Source organism: Tursiops truncatus, chromosome 10 (assembly GCF_011762595.2).
Source record: "Tursiops truncatus isolate mTurTru1 chromosome 10, mTurTru1.mat.Y, whole genome shotgun sequence".
Lineage (NCBI taxonomy): Eukaryota > Metazoa > Chordata > Mammalia > Artiodactyla > Delphinidae > Tursiops > Tursiops truncatus.
The window spans coordinates 101597229-101618015 of NC_047043.1; positions in this window are offsets into that span (position 1 = coordinate 101597229).

The window sequence follows — 20787 nt, forward strand, 5'->3', positions numbered from 1 at the left end:
TTTCTGAATTACACTTCCAGTGCTATCATTAACTATATATGATTATTGAAAACGCTTGTAAGATTTCTTTGCACTTCTTTGGTCCCTAGAGCACCTCCCACTGGAGGGGTGCAAATCACTGTTTCTAAGTCAAATCTGGAAACCCTCTGTAGGTTTAACTTCCTTTCCTGTTCCTTCTGACTCATTCTGTCCCTACTTCACAGGTAACCTATTAGCTTTTGGGTTATCCCTCTCATTTTTTAAAAAAATATATATAGCATAAGCACACACATATATTCCCCCTCTCTTAGGCAGATGTATCCGATCTGCTGTACATAACATTCCATCCCTTATTCTTTTCACTTATATAGTCTCCTGGAGATCGTGCTATTGCACAAGACCGAGGTACTCGTCATTCTTACATATAGGTGCACAGCACTCCACTGCGTGGATCTGCCTTACTTTGTTCACCTAGTCCCGATCGATGGGCATTTGTTTGTTTACATTCTTTTGTGTTACACATACAGCTGCGAAGAACAGCCTTGTGTATATATGCCTCATGGAATGCACTGTGTCTTCACTGAAGGCTCCTGGAAGCGACATTGGTCCCAAGAGATGGTTTTCCTGGGTATCACCAGATCCCCCCCAGGGAGTGGTACCATTTTGTACTCCCACCTGCAGTGTATGAGGATTCCAGTTTCCCCACAGCCTCACCTGCAGAGGACATTGGTTCCCAGTGTGGTTTGAATTAGAGCTTCCTGTAGCCAGGCTGAGGTTTCGGAACCTTTTTATTGGTGGCTTTTCAGAGCACATTGGATCCAGACAGGAAGTTTCATTTGCTCCCTCAGGGGTGCATCTTGGCCTAATGTGATGGTTCAGGTGGGGCTGCTGCCCTCCAGTCTGCAGGTAATACTTTATTTTTTATTAATTTATTTCTATTTTATCTTATTTTTTATTGAAGTATAGTTGATTTACAGTGTTTCAGGTGTACAGCAAAGTGATTCAGTCATATATATATATATATATGTGTGTATATATATAGTTCCCTGTGCTATACAGTAGGACCTTATTGTTTACCTATTTTGTATATAGTAGTGTGTATCTGTTAATTCCAAGCTCCTAATTTATCCCTCCCCCCACTTCCCTTTTTGGTAGCCATAAGTTTGTTTTCTGTGAGTCTATTTCTGTTTCGTAAATAAATTCATTTGTATCATTTTTTAAGATTCCACATTAAGTGATGTCGTATGATATTTGTCTTTCTCTGTCTGACTTCACTTAGTATGATAATCTCTAGGTCCATCCATGTTGCTGCAAATGGCATTGTTTCATTTTTTTTTTTTTTTTGCGGTACGCGGGCCCCTCACTGTTGTGGCCTCTCCTGTTGCTGAGCACAGGCTGCGGACGCACAGGCTCAGTGGCCATGGCTTCACGGGCCCAGCCGCTCCGTGGCATGTGGGATCCTCCCAGACCGGGGCACGAACCCGTGTCCCCTGCATCGGCAGGCGGACTCTCAACCACTGCGCCACCAGGGAAGCCCTGTTTCATTCTTTTTTAGGTAATACTTTAATATTTTGGATCCTAGAAAGTCATAAAAAAATTATGGTTGTGTTCCTGCTCCCTTTTTGGGAATGAGCTGGAATGTTTTTGGTTTTTCTTCCCATCTCATCATGAACAGATCCTCCACATGCTTTAAGGCACAGCTCAATTGTCACTCCCTCCGTTCAACTGCATTAATCTCCCCCCACAAGGCATTTGAACTTGACCTTTTAGGGCGCTTATCATTCTCCCGTGTGCCTCCTTTTTTGGATGCGTTTTGTGTCTCATTGGTTATGAGTCCCTGTAAGTCCCTACCCTGGCATCCTCGAATCGCCCACAGCACCTGGTGGGGAGCAGGGGCTCCACGCTAGCTGTCCAGGGACTGAAGCGTCACAGACGCGCATGTCTGGGGAAGGGCCTGTCCAGGAAGGGGTGGTGAGAGCTGCATTTCGCGTGCATGTGTGTTCCCCTGAGCTGTGTGAATATGCACTCACAAAGCATATCATCAACCTGCAGAGGAAGCCACCTGCTAGAATATCACACATGGGGTGTTGAAAGAGTAGGTGGTGTTAGGAATATGGGAATCAGAAATCTGGTGTGTATGGAAAATAGCAGCTCACCAGCACATGCCAGCTATAGACCGGGGCGGGGGGCCTCTTCAGTATTCCTGGGAGCTCTGGTCTGGGCAGGACTTGCCCCACCTGTGATTGTAAAATGGCGTGATCTCACCTTCCCACCTGGGCATCCTGTTTGCTTTTCTTGAGAACCCAGATTCACCAAGAACATCTCTGAGTTTTTCTGTTTCCCAAGCAGGCTTCTCTGCTGGAAAGAAAACTTGGCAACCCACTGACGTGAATCCTGCAGTGTACTTGGCACTTATATTTAGTTTTTTAAAAAAGAGTGCTGATTTTTTCAATTACAAAAATGATACATGCTTATAATAGAAAATTGGGAAGTATTAAAAAACTAGAAAGGAGGAAATAATTATCTGTGATTTCACTGCCTGGAACACCCACTGTTAGCATCTTAGTGGGTTTCCTTCCAGTCGTTTTCCATGAATATTTATGTAGCTGGATTCATTTTCTGGGTACACTCTTTTATATTGCACTTTTAACTTAAGTTGCAACACGAGTATTTGTCTTCTATAGATAACTATTTTAGCTGTTTACTACCTAGGTCTTTACTTAAAGTCTTCATAAACATCCGTACAATTAAACGTATATGTATTTTTCTGTTAACCGTAGCCATAGCTCATGGTAAGAGAACAATCAGAGGTGACAGGAATGTGTAATTTGGAGAGAGAAAGCTCCTTAGTTATAATCACCATTGTTGGTTGGGTTTCTCGGTGCCTGTGTTAACATTTGTTTATTTATATACACCTACAATTTTAAGATTTTTCTTGCTTAATCAGAACGCTGTGAAGTAATGAGAGGATGGTGGGGATGCAGCATAAAATGCCCAGCCCCAGCCCCTTCCCCAGAGGCGATAACAGTTAGGACTTGCTGTTCCTGCAGCTCGTCCCCTGGCTGTCCTGTGCGTGTGCTTGCGCTACAGGGCAGAGCTGAGTCCAGGTGCCAGGGGCGGTGTGACTCCCAAAGCCCTGTGACCTTCCCTGTCTGGTGTTACCCACGACTGTGTTACTTCGCTGGGCACAGGGGCTTTGCAGAGGTGATTAAGGTTGCTAATCAGTGGACCTTAAAATAAGGAAGTTCTCCTGGATCATCTGGGTGGGTCCTTAAAAGCAGAAGAGGGAGCTGGAGAGGTTGGAAGCGCACGAGACCTTGAGGATGGAGGGGCCACGTGGCAGGAATGGGGCCCTCGGTCCTACGAGCGCCAGGACGTGGAAGCTGCCAGCACCGGCTGAGCTGGGGCAGCTCCTTCCCCAGAGACTCCAGGTAAGAGGAGCCTGCCAGCACCTTGATTTTGGGCATGTGAGCCACGAGCAGAGAATCCAGCCACGCTGTGCCGTGTTCTGACCTACGGAGCTGAGGGTTAATAAATGGTGTGGAGTCACCACATTTGTGACTGTTGTGACGCAGCATAGAGAATGGATCCGTTGTAGATTTTACTGTCTGGCTCTTTGCAGAAGAGGTTTGCTGACCCTTACTAGACAGTCCCGTTTCTCTTTCTCATCCACGTTTCCCTTCGCCTTTACCTCTTCCGGACGAGTATTCTGGCTTGTGCGTACGGGCCCCTGAATAACATTCTCATATTGCTTCTTCTGGCTTTTTCAGTTCTCCTCCATATCTACTGGTCCCCACCCAGACTTGCTTCCCAGCCCTGCTTCCCACTCTGGGCCACCCTCACCCTCCTATGGTTGCTTTACCTTGGTTTCGGTTAAACAGATGAGCGATACTCACATTTTCATGGCTATGGAAATACTGTTTGCAGCTAGGAAACTGCCCAAAGTGGTAATGTATGATTAACGTTTCTTTTCCTGCACAACTTTTGTTTTCCTTGGAGTAAATAGCTGTCTTTTATTTTCATATGCTTGGTTTCCCTGAACTTATTGTTAATTCTGTCCCAGACTGTTTACCCATTATGTGTATTTTCTCACAGTAAGGTCACATGCATCAGATAAACTCTCAGTTCATCTTCCCGAGGGAGCGTCTCTGGACTCTTCTGAACCGCTCGAGTCTGGACGGCCCACAGCTGTCCTGCACTGTGTCTTCAGTACCATTTTGATATCCTTTCCTTCCTCCCTGTATGTACTCTTTCCTGTAACCCCAGTGCCTTCTCGTTCTTAGCTGAGTCATTTGTCTGAGAACATCCTCCAGGAGTTTCTCGAGGGAGGTTGTGTGGGACGTAAGTGTTTTGAGAATTTACTCTGGAAAATGTCTTTATTTTCCTCTCCCCCTTGATTGATGGTTTGGCGGAGGAGAGAAAGCTTCCAGGCAGGAAGTGATTTCGTGCAGAGTGGAGAGGGGTGCCGAACTGCCGGCTGTGTTCCAGGGCTGCTCTTTAGAAGCCCAGTGCTGGGGTGGGGGGCACACTCATGCCCCCGACCCAGAGGTACACAGCCGTAACCCTGGAGCCTGTGAACATGGTGCTTCACATGACAGAAGGGACTCTGCAGGTGTGACTGCATTAGGGTGTTGAACGAGGGGAACTGTCCTCGCGGGTCAAATGGAATCACAAGGGTCCTTACCAGAGGGGGGTAGGGGGGTCAGAATCAAAGGAGGACAGGTGAGAGTGGAAGCAGAGTTGAGGGTGGTTGGCAAGGGAAAGGAGGATAGAGAGGCTTGAAAATGCTATGATGCTGGCTTTGAAGATAGAGGGGCCACAAGCCAAAGAGCACAGGTGACCCCTAGAAGCCAGAAAAGGCAGAGAATCGGATTCTCCCTCAGAGTCTCCAGAAAGAGACAGCTGACCCTACATCCTGCCTTCAGCCCAGTAAGATCCATGTGGGATTTCTGATCCCCATTTAGTGTCAGATACTAAATGTGTGTTGTTATTAGCTATTAAATTTGTGGTTATTATTTATAGTAACAATGGGAAACTAATACAATGCCAGCTTATCCAACCAATTTTTTTTTTTTAATATTTACTTACTTATTTGGCTGCATCGGGTCTTAGTTGCAGCATGTGGGATCTAGTTCCCTGACCTGGGATCGAACCAGGGGCCCCTGGCTTTGGAAAGAGCGCAGAGTCTTAGTCACTGGACCACCAGGGAAGTCCCTATCCAGCTGATTTTTGAAAAAATTAATTTATTTTTGGCTGTGTTGGATCTTCGTTGCTGCACGCAGTCTCTCTAGTTGCGGCGAGCGGGGGCTATTCTCTGTTGCTGTGCACCCGCTTCTCATTGCAGTGGCTTCTCTTGTCGCAGAACACAGGCTCTAGGCACGCGGGCTTCAGTAGTTGTGGCACGCGGGCTCAGTAGTTGTGGCTTGCGGGCTCTAGAGTGCAGGCTCAGTAGTTGCGGCGCATGGGCTTAGTTGCTCCGCGGCATATGGGATCTTCCCGGACCAGGGCTCGAACCCGTGGCCCCTTCATTGGCAGGCGGATTCTTAACCACTGAGCCACCAGGAAAACCCTCTATCTGAATCTCGATCTTTCCTTCTCCGTCTTCTGCTGGAAGCTCCTGCGTCTTTTCTGTCTCCAGCGTCCTGAGGTTTCAGGACCATGTGCCTCATTGGGCACTTGGTGGGTCTTTGCAATGTGGCATCTCATCCTCTGGGGAGGTTTTTAGACCCTTCCCCCATCTGTCCCCACCCACCCTCTATTTGATTCTCTTTTTTCTGAAAGTGCGGTTCTTTGAATCCTGAGCTTCACAGGCCAGTCCTTAAATTTTCTCAACTTTTCTCTTTTATTTTCCAACTTTGGTCTTGTTGTCTACTTTCTGAACTTACTTTCATCTTCTAAACCTTCTACTGAGCTTCCCATTTTGGCCATCATGATTTTAATTACCAAAGTTCTTTTTTGTTCTCTGAATGTTAATTTTTATTACATCCTGTCTGTTTCATGTTTGTGATATCTTGTTTTATCTTTTTGAGGATAGTAATGATTTTTTTTTGAAGCTTTCTTCTCTTGCAAAAATCCCTGTTTTCTGCAAATTGCTGTTCTTTTTTTCCATCTTGGTCCACCTCCATCTGCATTTCGGCCCATCTTTCAGGTTAGGGCCTTTCCTCTGATGTCTGATGACCTTTGCAGGTCTCCTCATATTCGGGCGTGGGACACTAAATGCCGACTGGAAAGCGAGGGCATGAGTGGGGCCTGACAACTTTGAGCTTCGCGGCAGGGTGGTGTGGCCGGGTCGTTTAGTTGGGATGTCCCAGTGTCACTCATCAGATTCCATCTAGAAAGGTCCTCCAGTCTCCTGCCTCAAGGGCTAGATTTCTGGAGACTGAGTCGGGGAGAGGGCTGGGGATTTCACCATCCAAAATACACAGATCTTTTTGTTTTTTTGGTATCACAACGCTCAGTTGTCCCTCATGTCCCCCAGTCCAGAGACTCACTTTATGTCCCCCCAAATAAATTTCTTGTCTTCTGCTAGGCTGGGGGAGGGGCAGTCACCAGTGATGCAGCGTGGGGAGGGGCCTGAGTGCCACCTGCCTCTCATCACCCCGCCTGCCACAGGGGCCTAGCGCCCCAGCCCGGGCACTCCGGGGCTCTGCAGCCTGAATCTGGCTGCGCTCCCGCTCCCGCCCCGCCCCTCCTGCCTCCTCTGATCACAGATGATGGCTTTAAAGCAACGCTGTGTTCACCTAAAAGGGAGTTCGGAGCAAAAGAGATGCCTGGGCTCAACCTGCTGCGTGTGCCGGGCGCGCCTGCAAGAGAACGCTCCGTTACACGCCTCTCCTCGCACACAACGAAGTTCTCTTCGGCAGTCATCATGACGCCATAATGATGACGACGACTGTCTGGAGGAGAATGCTGCAGGCTGAACAGCTTTTATTGAACTTTGTACGTACAATCATGTCAGTGCATACAAACACACACGTGCACACGCATGTCCAAAAAGGAAGAGGCAACATGAAAATTTTAATTACATTAATTTTCAAGAGGGGAATTTATACTGAATTCATACTCAATTTCACGGTTTTAACTTTTCACCGGAAGTAGAAACTCCAAGTCATCAGTAAAAGATGAAGAACTGAAGTAACTCATGTTCCCTTTCTTCCTCAGTGAAATGACTGTGCTATCATTTTTTGTGTTGAATCTCCTGTTTAAAAGCAGGAAGATGAGGTGTCCATACCATTGATATGTTGGAGATAGGAGCCCAAAGAGAGTGAAAATGATTGCAAACTTACAGTGAACGTGTGTGGCTGGGTCCTCCCCGTTGGGGGCCAGCTGTGTGAGTGGGGGTTCTCCAAATTCACTGGGCGAACTGCTCCCCCCACACTGCCCTGAGGACATATGTCACATTCTGGAAGTTTCTTAAATGAATGAATGAATGAATGAATGATTTTGGCTCCACCAGGTCTTAGTTGCGGCTCGTGGGATCTTTAGTTGCGGCATGTGGGATCTTTTAGTTGCAGCATGCGGACTCTTAGCTGTGGCATCAGACTCTTAGTTGCAGCATGTGAACCCTAGTTGCGGCATGCAGACTCTTAGTTGCGCCACGTGGGCTTCTTAGCTGCGGCGCACAGGCAGGATCTAGGTCCCTGACCAGGGATCGAACCTGGGCCCCCTGCATTGGGAGCATGGAGTCTTACCTACTGGACCACCAGGGAAGCCCCACCCCTTAAATTATTTTTAATGTAAAATTTGTTGCCTACCTCCTGCGCTCCAGGAGCTGCTAGGAGCTTTTTCACATGTGTTCTCCTGATTCTTAGTTGAGTCCTCTTCTGTGTCCTCTTGGCGACATTCCTTGCTGCAGAGCCAGGCAATTCCCTGTCAGCTGAGCCGGCGTTAATCACTGAAATGGAAAGTCCTCCTCTAATGAAATTGAATTTCGGGTTACTCCACCATCCAGCTGCACGAGAGTAAACCACTTCTACACACTCACAGGAAAATGGAGGGCGGGATTTCAGATCCCCCCAGAGGCCTTTGCGTTCCTTGGCTCTACCAACTGCCCCAGCAGCCAGAATTCCCAACTTCTGACGAGCGTCTGTCCTCAGGCTTAATCTGCCGGCGGCTGCTTGATGCTTTTTGATCTCGTGTGGAAATTCACATTTGTGTGAATATATTTTACAAGACAGTCAGCCCCTTTCCTGCCTCAGCTTGTGACATTATCTTACGTGTTGTTATCAGTGGCAAACCTGATGAGGTCCCAGAGCGAGGGGTGAAGCTGACGGCCATCTTGTCCATCCAGGTTCAGCCACTGTGCACCGACAGTGCTGGGCCCACTGTGAGCCAGGGACCCCTGTGTTATGGACTGAATGTTTGTGTCTCCCCAGATCCATATGTTGAAACCTAACCCTCAGTGTGACAGTACTAGGAGGTGGGGCCTTTGGGAGGTGATGAGCTGATAAGGGTGGAGCCCCGTGGGTGGGATTAGTGCCTTGATAAGAGACCACAGAGGGGTAGCTCATGCTCTTGCCACCGGTGAGGACCCAAGAGGTCAGCTGTGTGCATCCCAGAAAAGGGCCCTCCCCAGGACCCGGCCGTGCCAGCATCCTGATCTCAGACTTCCAGCCTCCAGACCTGTGAGCAATAAATTTCTGTTGCTTATAAAGCACCCAGCCTGTTGTACTTTGTTGTTGTAGCTTGAATGGACTAAGACATCTTGCTTTTTTCCTTTTTTTAAAAAATGTAAATATTTTAGTATTTTTTACATTGTCACTGGTAGAAGCAGTAGGTCAGTAGAATCAGAATTTCTCTTGAACACATTGCCCCAGTTTAACCCTATTGTTTAAAATACATTTTATTTATTTGTTTATTTATGTCTGTGTTGGGTCTTTGTTGCTGCGTGCGGGCTTTCTCTAGTTGCGATGAGCGGGGGCTACTCTTCGTTGCCCTGCGCAGGCTTCTCACTGTGGTGGCTTCTCTTGTTGTGGAGCATGGGCTCTAGGCGTGCAGGCTCAGTAGTTGTGGCACATGGGCTCAGTAGTTGTGGCTCACAGTCTCTAGAGCACAGGCTCAGTAGTTGTGGTGCACGGGCTTAGTTGCTCTGCGGCATGTGGGATCTTCCCGGACCAGGGCTCGAACCCGTGTCCTCTGCATTGGTAGGCAGATTCTTAACCACTGTGCTACCAGGGAAGTCCCTAACCCTCTTTTATGTAATTCAAGTTCTTTCCCTTCATAGCATCTTATTTTTCTTCTCCAACTTTTATTTGAAAAATTTCAAATCCACCTTAAAAGAGTAATACAGTGAAAAATTATACACCGTGTCCCGACTCACTGATGGTTAACATTTTGCCACATTTTATTTTACAGTCTCTTTCTTCACATATACTTACCTACACACATTCACATTTAAAAAATCATTTGAGGGCTTCCCTGGTGGCGCTGTGCTTGAGAGTTCGCCTGCCGATGCAGGGGACATGGGTTTGTGCCCCGGTCCGGGAGGATCCCACATGCCGTGGAGCGGCTGGGCCCGTGAGCCATGGCCGCTGAGCCTGTGCGTCTGGAGCCTGTGCTCCGCAGCAGGAGAGGCCACAACAGTGAGAGGCCCGCATACTGCAAAAAAAAATCATTTGAAAGTAAATTTCAGTTATCATGATATTGCACCTCTAAATAAATCAGCATGTATTTCCTGAGAGAAAGGGCATAAGCCTACTTAACCATCACAAGATTCTCTGTCAACGAATTTAACATTGACACACACTATTATTTAATGTATAGTTTATATTCAATTTTTCCCAGTTGTTACAACAATGTCCTTTACAGGTTTTCCCGATGGAAGATTTCAAATGTTTGTGTTCATTAGTTACACTTCTTCACCTCCTTTAAGCAAGAATAGTTCCCTCTCCTTTGTGTGCACATGTGCATGTGTGCATGTGTGTGTTCCATGACACTGATATTTTTGAGTCCAGGTCAGTTGTTTTCGAAAATGTCCCTTGATCTGAGTTTGTCTGCATTTCTTCATGATTAAATTCAGATCACGCATTTTTAGAAGGAACATCATAGAGGTGATGATTCTCTGTCCCCAGTGCAGTGCAGTGGGTGGACGTGATGTCACTTTGTCCCTTTATTACACCTGTTAGGATTGATCACCTGGCTAACGCATCATTAGAAACATGCCCATGTCTCTTTACAAGAAACTAGGTTTTTAAATCCTTTCTTGGGGTGTAGTTTCTATCCAAGCGCTCTGCACATAGTAACTGACAGCCGATGTCCTGAGTTCGAAGGAAAGCAAGATGTTTTTTGAGCTTCCTCTATGGGTCAATTCTAATACCTCATTTAATTTGGCCAAGGAGAGTCATTATTATCCCCATTTTACAGGTGATGTAGTTGAAGCCAAGAAAGGTGAGTAATTTGTCCCCAGTAGCACACTAAGTGATACACTGGGATTCCAACCCAAGACGGTGAAAGTTGACATCAGCCTCATTGCCCACCGTCCCCCCCCCCCCCCCCCACGCTCTGTTCCTGTCTCCTTCACCTGGGGACAGGAGCTCATGACTTGCTAGTATAAACTTGGGCACTGGATACATGCCAGAGGTTCGAAAGGGTCCTTTGAAACAGTGTCCGAATTTGTGCTTACAAAGCACGTGAGTGGGTCAGCACTCATTCATTACTCGCTGGCATTGAATAACCGCTCACATCCTGAAAATTCTAGTTTTGAGGAATCGAAAAATCACTGTCGAGCCAGCATGTCAGAATAAGTGAAGCAGAAAATGCAAGGCTGTTGCATCAGTTTCTCCCCCAGAGCATTGCAGAGATCTCTGGTACAGCGAGCAAAGCAGCTGACGGCCCCTGCAGGCTCCATCCTCCCCTTCCTGTTCCTGGAAACAGGACCTCCCACGTTTAACTTGGCCCCCGGTTGCCCATACAGCCGCCCAGAGCAAGAACTACATTTCCCAGGCTTCCTCGCAGCTAGGTTCTCCCTGTGAGCAGTACGTGCAATTTCCAAGTGTTCCCAGAGAGGGAATTCGTTTGTCATCCTCTTCCCCCTTCCATCCAGAATGTAGAATGTGAGTGTATAAAAGTGGTAGGGGTGAATTTAGGATGTGCTGTGAATATCGAAGTGGTAGGGGTGGATAGGGAGTGCCCGGAGGGTGTGCTGTCACTTCAGCCGTGGAGAGGATAGAGTGCAGGAGTGGAGGGGGCGGGTACAGGGTGCAGGGGCTGAGCCTTGTTGGACCATGTGGGCGAGGACCAGGTCTGGCATGTGGAAGGAGCCTGGGTCTCTGACACAGAGAAGACTTTCTGCCAGCCCTGGACCTCTCATGCTCATATTATTATATGAGAGAGAAATTTTGTCTGTTTGATTGATTTTATTCAGTTTTTCATTTTAGGAAGTTTTAGATTTACAGGAAATTTGGGAAGATAGTTCAAAGAGTTCCCATATACTCCGCGTCCTGTTTGCCCTCTTGCTAACATCTCACGTTAGAATAGTACGTTTGTTACAATGAATGAATGTTGAGACACTTCTATTAACTAAAGTGCGTACTTTATTCAGATTGTCTTAGTCTTTCCCCAGTGTCCTTTTTCTGTCCCAGAGCCACGTCCACGACACCACATTACATTCAATCAAGTCTCCTTAAGTTCCTTGTGTCTGTGACAGTTTCTCAGACTTGCTTTTAAAACATTTTTATTCTTAAAGCCATTTTTATCTGGGGACATATTTTTTAAGACAGGCTGAACCCATGTCCAAACTAACACCGAGGCCGCCGTCAACTTCATCTCACCCCACTTTCCGTCCTCCTTTCGCACTGCTGGTCTCTAAGGACGCGCAAACTTACCCACACATGCTTCTGCTTATGCGTTTTGTACATGGTCTTCCTCGGCTCTCATCTGCCTGGTAAACTCCTACTCACCCTACGGTACTCCACTCAGACATCCTCTCCTCCAGAAGCCTGCTTGGACCCCCATCTCTCGCCAGCCAGGAGTCATTATATCCCTTCCTTGAGCCCATAGTAAAGTGTCCAAACCTCTGTTATACTTACCTCGTGGCACCGTAATTATTTTCTCACATGTGGATCTCTAGAACTAGGCTGTGGTTTTCTGGAAGTCAGGGACCATATTTTATTCATTTTTCGTATCCCTAAAAACACATTTGTAAGAGGCACATCAAGATCTTTGGTGAATGGATGAATGAGCTCAGATGATTTAATTGCATGTATGCCCATAAATCCTCACCTTAAAAGTGTTTCCTTTTTTAAAAAAATTATTTTTTTATACAGCAGGTTCTTATTAGTTACCTGTTTTATACATATTAGTGTATACATGTCAATCCCAATCTCCCAATTCATCCCACCACCACCACTACCACCTTCCCCACCGCTTTCCCCTCTTGGTGTCCATACATTTTTCTCTACATCTGTGTCTCTGTTTCTGCCCTGAAAACTGGTTCATCTGTACCATTTTTGTAGGTTCCACATACATACGTTAATATACGATATTTGTTTTTCTCTTTCTGACTTACTTCACTCTGTATGACAGTCTGTGTGTCCATCCATGTCTCTACAAGTGACCCAATCTCATTCCTTTTTATGGCTGAGTAATAGTCCATTGTATATATGTACCACACCTCCCTAATCCATTTGTCTGTCGATGGACATTTAGGTTGCTTCCATGACCTGGCTATTGTAAATAGTGCTGCATGCAGTGAACATCGAGGTGCATGTGTCTTTTTGAATTATGGTTTTCTCTGGGTGTATGCCCAGTAGTGGAATTACTGGGTCATATGGTAATTCTATTTTTAGTTTTTTAAGGAACCTCCATATGGTTCTCCATGGTGGCTGTATAAATTTACATTCCCACCAACAGTGCAAGAGGGTTCCCTTTTCTCCACACCCTCTCCGGCATTTGTTGTTTGTAGATTTTCTGATGATGCCCATTCTAACAGGTGTGAGGTGATACCTCATTGTAGTTGTGATTTGCATTTCTCTAATGATTAGTGATGTTGAGCAGCTTTGCATGTGCCTCTTGCCCATCTCTATGTCTTCTTTGGAGAAATGTCTATTTAGGTCTTCTGCCCATTTTTTTTGATTGGGTTGTTTGTTTTTTTAATATTGAGCTGGGCTTCTCTGGTGGTGCAGTGGTTAAGAATCCGCCTGCCAATGCAGGGGCCATGGGTTTAAGCCCTGGTCCGGGAAGATCCCACATGTCGTGGAGCCACTAAGCCCGTGTGCCACAAGTACTGAGCCTGTGATCTAGAGCCTGCAAGCCACAGCTACTGAGCCCATGTGCCACAACTGCTGAAGCCCACGCACCTAGAGCCCTGCTCCTCAACAATAGAAGCCACCGCAATGAGAAGCCCGCGCACTGCAACGAAGAATAGCCCCCACACGCCACAACTAGAGAAAGCCCACGCAAGAAACAAAGACCCAGTGCAGCCAAAAATAAATAAATTAATTAATTAAAAAATATATTGAGCTATATATATATATATATTGAGCTATATATAATTAATTAAAAAATGTATTGAGCTATATTGAGCTATATGAGCTGTTTATATATTTTGGAGATTAATCCTTTGTCCATTGATTCGTTTGCAAATATTTTCTCCCATTCTGAGGGTTATCTTTTTGTCTTGTTTATAGTTTCCTTTGCTGTGCAAAAGCTTTTAAGTTTCATTAGGTCCCATTTGTTTATTTTTGTTTTCATTTCCATTACTCTAGGAGGTGGGTCAAAAAAGATCTTGCTGTGATTTATGTGAAAGAGTGTTCAACCTACGTTTTCTTCTAAGAGTTTTATAGTGTCCTGTCTTACTTTTAGGTCTTTAATCCATTTTGAGTTTATTTTTGTGTATGGTGTTAGGGAGTGTTCTAATTTCTTTCTTTTACATGTAGCTGTCCAGTTTTCCCAGCACCACTTATTGAAGAGACTATCTTTTCTTCTCTGTATATCCTTGCCTCCTTTGTCATAGATTAGTTGACCCTAGGTGCGTGGGTTTATCTCTGGGCTTTCTATCCTGTTCCATTGATCTATATTTCTGTTTTTGTGCCAGCACCATATTGTCTTAATTACTGTAGCTTTGTAGTATAGTCTGAAGTCAGGGAGCCTGATTCCTCCAGCTCCTTTTTTTCCCCTCACGATTGCTTTGGCTATTCGGGGTCTTTTGTGTCTCCATACATATATTAAGATTTTTTGTTCTAGTTCTGTAAAAAAAAAAAAAATGCCGTTGGTAATTTGATAGGGATTGCATTGAATCTGTAGATTGCTTTGGGTAGTATAGTCATTTTCACAGTATTGATACTTCCAATCCAAGAATATGGTATATCTGTCCATCTGTTTGTGTCATCTTTGATTTCATTCATCAGTGTCTTATAGTTTTCTGAGTACAGGTCTTTTACCTCTGTAGGTAGGTTTATTCCTAGGTATTTTATTCTTTTTGTTGCAGTGGTGAATGGGATTGTTTCCTTAATTTCTCTTTCTGATCTTTCATTGTTAGTATATAGGAATGCAAGAGATTTCTGTGCATTAATTTTGTATCCTGCAACTTTACCAAATTCATTGATTAGTTCTAGCAGCTTTCTGGTAGCATCTTTAGGATTATCTATATATAGCATCATGTCATCTGCAAACAGTGACTTGTTTACTTCTTCTTTTCCAGTTTGTATTCCTTTTATTTCTTTTTCTTCTCTGACTGCCCTGGCTAGGACTTGCAAAAGTATGTTGAATAATAGTGGTGAGAGTGGACGTCCTCATCTTCTTCCTGATCTTAGAGGAAATGCTTTCAGTTTGTCACCATTGAGAATGATGTTGGCTGTGGGTTTGTCATATATGGCCTTTATTATGTTGAGGTAGGTTCCCTCTATGCCCACTTTCTGGAGAGTTTTTATCATAAATGGGTGTTGAATTTTGTCAAAAGATTTTCTGCATCTATTGAGATGATCATGTGGTTTTTCTTCTTCAGTTTGTTAATATCGTGTATCACATTGATTGATTTGAGTACATTGAAGAATTCTTGCATCCCTGGGATAAATCCCACTTGATCATGGTGAATGATGCTTTTAATGTATTGTTGGATTCTGTTTGCTAGTATTTTGTTGAGGATTTTTGCATCTATATTCATCAGTGATATTGGCCTGTAATTTTCTTTTTTTGTAGTATCTTTGGTTTTGGTATAAGTGTGTTGGTGGCCTTGTAAAATGAGTTTGGGAGTGTTCCTTCCTCTGCAATTTTTTGGAACATTTTGAGAAGGATGGGTGCTAGTTCTTCTGTAAATGTTTGATAGAATTCACCTGTGAAGCCATCTGGTCCTGGACTTTTGTCTGTTGGAAGATTTTTAATCACAGTTTCAATTTCATTACTTGTGATTGGTCTGTTCATATTTTCTATTTCTTCCTGGTTCAGTCTTGGAGGGTTATACCTAAGAATTTGTCCATTTTTTCCAGGTTGTCCATTTTATTGGCATAGAGTTGCTTGTAGTAGTCTCTTAGGATGCTTTGTGTTTCTGCAATGTCCGTTGTAACTTCTCCTTTTTCATTTCTAATTTTATTTTTATCTATTTATTTTATTTATTTACTTTTTAACATCTTTATTGGGGTATAATTGCTTTACAATGGTGTGTTAGTTTCTGCTTTATAACAAAGTGAATCAGTTATACATATACATATGTTCCCATATCTCTTCCCTCTTGCATCTTCCTCCCTCCCACCCTCCCTATCCCACCCCTCCAGGCGGTCACAAAGCACCAAGCTGATATCCCTGTGCTATGTGGCTGCTTCCCACTAGCTATCTACCTTACGCTTGGTAGCGTATATACGTCCATGCCTCTCTCTCACTTTGTCACAGCTCACCCTTCCCCCTCCCCGTATCCTCAAGTCCATTCTCCAGTAAGTCTGTGTCTCTATTCCTGTCTTACCCCTAGGTTCTTCATGACATTTTTTTTTTAATTCCATATATATGTGTTAGCATACGGTATTTGTCTTTCTCTTTCTGACTTACTTCACTCTGTATGACAGACTCTAGGTCTATCCACCTCATTACAAATAGCTCAATTTCGTTTCTTTTTATGGCTGAGTAATATTCCATTGTATATATGTGCCACATCTTCTTTATCCATTCATCCGGTGATGGGCACTTAGGTTGTTTCCGTCTCTGGGCTATTGTAAATAGAGCTGCAATGAACATTTTGGTACATGACTCTTTTTGAATTATGGTTTTCTCAGGGTATATGCCCAGTAGTGGGATTGCTGGGTCATATGGTAGTTCTATTTGTAGTTTTTTAAGGAACCTCCATACTGTTCTCCATACTGTTCTACATAGTTCTCTGTACCAATTCACATTCCCACCAGCAGTGCAAGAGGGTTCCCTTTTCTCCACACCCTCTCCAGCATTTATTGTTTCTAGATTTTTTGATGATGGCCATTCTGACTGGTGTGAGATGATATCTCGTTGTAGTTTTGATTTGCATTTCCCTAATGATTAATGATGTTGAGCATTCTTTCATGTGTTTGTTGGCAGTCTGTATATCTTCTTTGGAGAAATGTCTATTTAGGTCTTCTGCCCATTTTTGGATTGGGTTGTTTGTTTTTTTTGTTATTGAGCTGCATGAGCTGCTTGTAAATTTTGGAAATTAATCCTTTGTCAGTTGCTTCATTTGCCAATATTTTCTCCCATTCTGAGGGTTGTCTTTTCGTCTTGTTTATAGTTTCCTTTGCTGTGCAAAAGCTTTTAAGTTTCATTACGTCCCATTTGTTTATTTTTGTTTTTATTTCCATTTCTCTAGGAGGTGGGTCAAAAAGGATCTTGCTGTGATTTATGTCATAGAGTGTTCTGCCTATGTTTTCCTCTAAGAGTTTGATAGTTTCTGGCTGTACATTTAGGTCTTTAATCCATTTTGAGCTTATTTTTGTGTATGGTGTTAGGGAGTGATCTAATCTCATACTTTTACATGTACCTGTCCAGTTTCCCCAGCACCACTTATTAAAGAGGCTGTCCTTTCTCCACTGTACATTCCTGCCTCCTTTATCAAGGATAAGGTGACCATATGTGCGTGGGTTTATCTCTGGGCTTTCTATCCTGTTCCATTGATCTTTCTGTTTTTGTACCAGTACCATACAGTCTTGATTACTGTAGCTTTGTAGTATAGTCTGAAGTCAGGGAGCCTGATTCCTCCAGCTCCGTTTTTTCTTCTCAAGATTGCTTTGGCTATTCAGGGTCTTTTGTGTTTCCATACAAATTGTGAAATTTTTTGTTCTAGTTCTGTGAAAAATGCCAGTGGTAGTTTGATAGGGATTGCATTGAATCTGTAGATTGCTTTGGGTAGTAGAGTCATTTTCACAATGTTGATTCTTCCAATCCAAGAACATGGTATATCTCTCCATCTATTTGTATCATCTTTAATTTCTTTCATCAGTGTCTTATAATTTTCTGCATACAGGTCTTTTGTCTCCTTCGGTAGGTTTATTCCTAGATATTTTATTCTTTTTGTTGCAATGGTAAATGGAAATGCTTTCTTGATTTCACTTTCAGATTTTTCATCATTAGTGTATAGGAATGCCAGAGATTTCTGTGCATTAATTTTGTATCCTGCTACTTTACCAAATTCATTGATTAGCTCTAGTAGTTTTCTGGTAGCCTCTTTAGGATTCTCTATGTAGAGTATCATGTCATCTGCAAACAGTGACAGCTTTACTTCTTCTTTCCCAATTTGGATTCCTTTTATTTCCTTTTCTTCTCTGACTGCTGTGGCTAAAACTTCCAAAACTATGTTGAATAGGAGTGGTGAGAGTGGGCAACCTTGTCTTGTTCCTGATCTTAGTGGAAATGCTTTCAGTTTTTCACCATTGAGGACGATGTTGGCTGTGGGTTTGTCATATATGGCCTTTATTATGTTGAGGAAAGTTCCCTCTATGCCTACTTTCTGCAGGGTTTTTATCATAAATGGGTGTTGGATTTTGTCGAAAGCTTTTTCTGCATCTATTGAGATATGATCGTATGGTTTTTCTTTTTCAGTTTGTTAATATGGTGTATCACATTGATTGATTTGCGTATACTGAAGAATCCTTGCATTCCTGGAATAAATCCCACTTGATCATGGTGTATGATCCTTTTAATGTGCTGTTGGATTCTGTTTGCCAGTATTTTGTTGAGGATTTTTGCATCTATGTTCATCAGTGATATTGACCTGTAGTTTTCTTTTTTTGAATCCCGCTTTGATTTCTTCAGTGATATGCTGGTTATTTAGTAACATATTGTTTAGTTTCTATGTGTGTTTTTTACGTTTCTTTCCCTGTAATTTATTTCTAATTTCAGAGTGTTGTGGTCGGCAAAGATGCTTGATATGATTTCAATTTTCTTAAATTTACCAAGGCTTGATTTGTAGCCCAAGATGTGATCTATCCTGGATAATGTTCCATGTGCACTTGAGAAGAAAGTGTAATCTGCTGATTTCAGATGGAATGTCCTATAAATATCAATTAAATCTTTCTGGTCTGTTGTGTCATTTAAAGCTTGTGTTTCCTTATAAATTTTCTGTCTGGATGATCTGTCCATTGGTGTAAGTAAGGTGTTAAAGTGCCCCACTATTAGTGAGTTACTGTCAATTTCCGTTTTTTTTTTTAAATTGTATTTATTTTGGCTGCGTTTTTTTGGATCTTTGTTGCTGTGTGCAGGCTTTCTCTAGTTGAGGCTGACGGGGGCTACTCTTCCTTTGGGTGTGCAGGCTTCTCATTTCATTGGCTTCTCTCGTTGCAGAGCACAGGCTCTAGGTGTGTGAGCGTCAGTAGTTGTGGCACACAGGCCCAGTTGCTCCGCGGCATGTGGGATCTTCCCAGACCAGGGATCGAACCCATGTCCCGTGCATTGGAAGGAGGATTCTTAACCACTGTGCCACAAGGGAAGTCCATCGATTTCCTCTTTTATAGCTGTTAGCAGTTGCCTTATGTATTGAGGTGCTCCTATGTTGGGTGCATATATATTTATAATTGTTATATCTTCTTGGATTGATCCCTTGATGATTATGTAGTGTCCTTCCTTGTCTCTTGTAACAGTCTTTATTTTAAAGTCTATTTTATCTGATATGAGTATTGCTACTCCAGCTTTCTTTTGATTCCCATTTGCATGGAGTATCTTTTTCCATCCCCTCACTTTCAGTCTGTATGTGTCTCTAGGTCTGAAGTTGGTGTCTTGTAGACAGCGTATATATGGGTCTTGTTTTTGTACCCGTTCAGCGAGCCTGTGTCTTTTGGTTGGAGCATTTAATCCATTCACATTTAAGGTAATTATTGATACGTATGTTCCTGTTACCATTTCCTTAATTGTTTTGGGTTTGTTTTTGTAGGCCCTTTTCTTCTCTTGTGTTTCCCACCTAGAGAAGTTCCTTTAGCAGTTGTAGAGGTGGTTTGGTAGTGCTTAATTCACTTAGCTTTTGCTTGTCTGCAAAGCTTTTGATTTCTCCAGCGAATCTGAATGAGATCCTTGCCAGGTAGAGTACTCTTGGTTTTAGGTTCTTCCTTTTCATCACTTGAAATATATCGTGCCACTCCCTTCTGGCTTGTAGAGTTTCTGCTGAGAAATCAGCTGTTAACCTTATGGAAATTCCCTCATATGTTATTTGTCATTTCCCCCTTGTTGCTTTTAATAATTTTTCTTTGTGTTTAATTTTTGTCAGTTTGATTACTGTGTGTCTTGGTGTGTTTCTCCTTGCATTTATCCTGCCTGGGACTTTCTGCACTTCCTGGTCTTGGGTGGCTGTTTCCTTTCCCATGTTAGGGAAGTTTTCAACTATAATCTCTTCATATATTTTCTAGGGTTCTTTCTCTGTCTCTTCTCCTTCGGGGACCCCTATAATGCGAATGTTGGTGCGTTTAATGTTGCCCCAGAGGTCTCTTAGGCTGTCTTCATTTCTTTTCATTCTTTTTTCTTTGTTCTGTTCCGCAGTAGTGAATTCCACCATTGTATCTTCCAGGTCACTTATCCCTTCTTCTGCCTCAGTTATTCTGCTATTGATTCCTTCTAGTGTAGTTTTCATTTCAGTTATTGTATTGTTCATCTCTGTTTGTTTGTTCTTTAATGCTTCTAGGTCTTTGTTCAACATTTCTTGCATCTTCTCGATCTCTGCCTCCATTCTTTTTCCGAGGTCCTGGATCATCTTCGCTATCATTATTCTGAACTCTTCTTCTGGAAGGTTGCCTATCTCCACTTCATTTAGTTGTTTTTCTGGGGTTTTATCTTGTTCCTTCATCTGGTACAGAGTCCTCTGCCTTTTCATCTTGTCTATCTTTCTGTGAATGTGGTTTTCGTTCCACAGGCTGCAGAATTGTAGTTCTTCTTGCTTCTGCTGTCTGCCCTCTGGTGGATGAGGCTATCTAAGAGGCTTGTTCAAGCTTCCTGATGGGAGGGACTGGTGGTGGGTAGAGCTGGCTGTTGCTCTGGTGGGCAGAGCTCAGTAAAACTTTAATCCACTTGTTTGCTGGTGGGTGGGGCTGAGTTCCCTCCCAGTTGGTTGTTTGGCCTGAGGCGATGCAGCACTGGAGCCTGCAGGCCCTTTGGTGGGGCTAATGGCGGACCGTGGGAGGGCTCCCGCCAAGGAGTACTTCACAGAATTTCTGCTGCCAGTGTCTTTGTCCCTGCAGTGAGCCACAGCTGCCCCCTGCCTCTGCAGGAGACCCTCCAACACTAGCAGATAGGTCTGGTTCAGTCTTCCCTGGGGTCACTGCTCCTTCCCCTGGGTCCTGATGTACACACTACTTTGTGTGTGCCCTCCAAAAGTGGAGTCTCTGTTTCCCCCAGTCCTGTCAGAGTCCTGCAATCAAATCCCACTAGCCTTCAAAG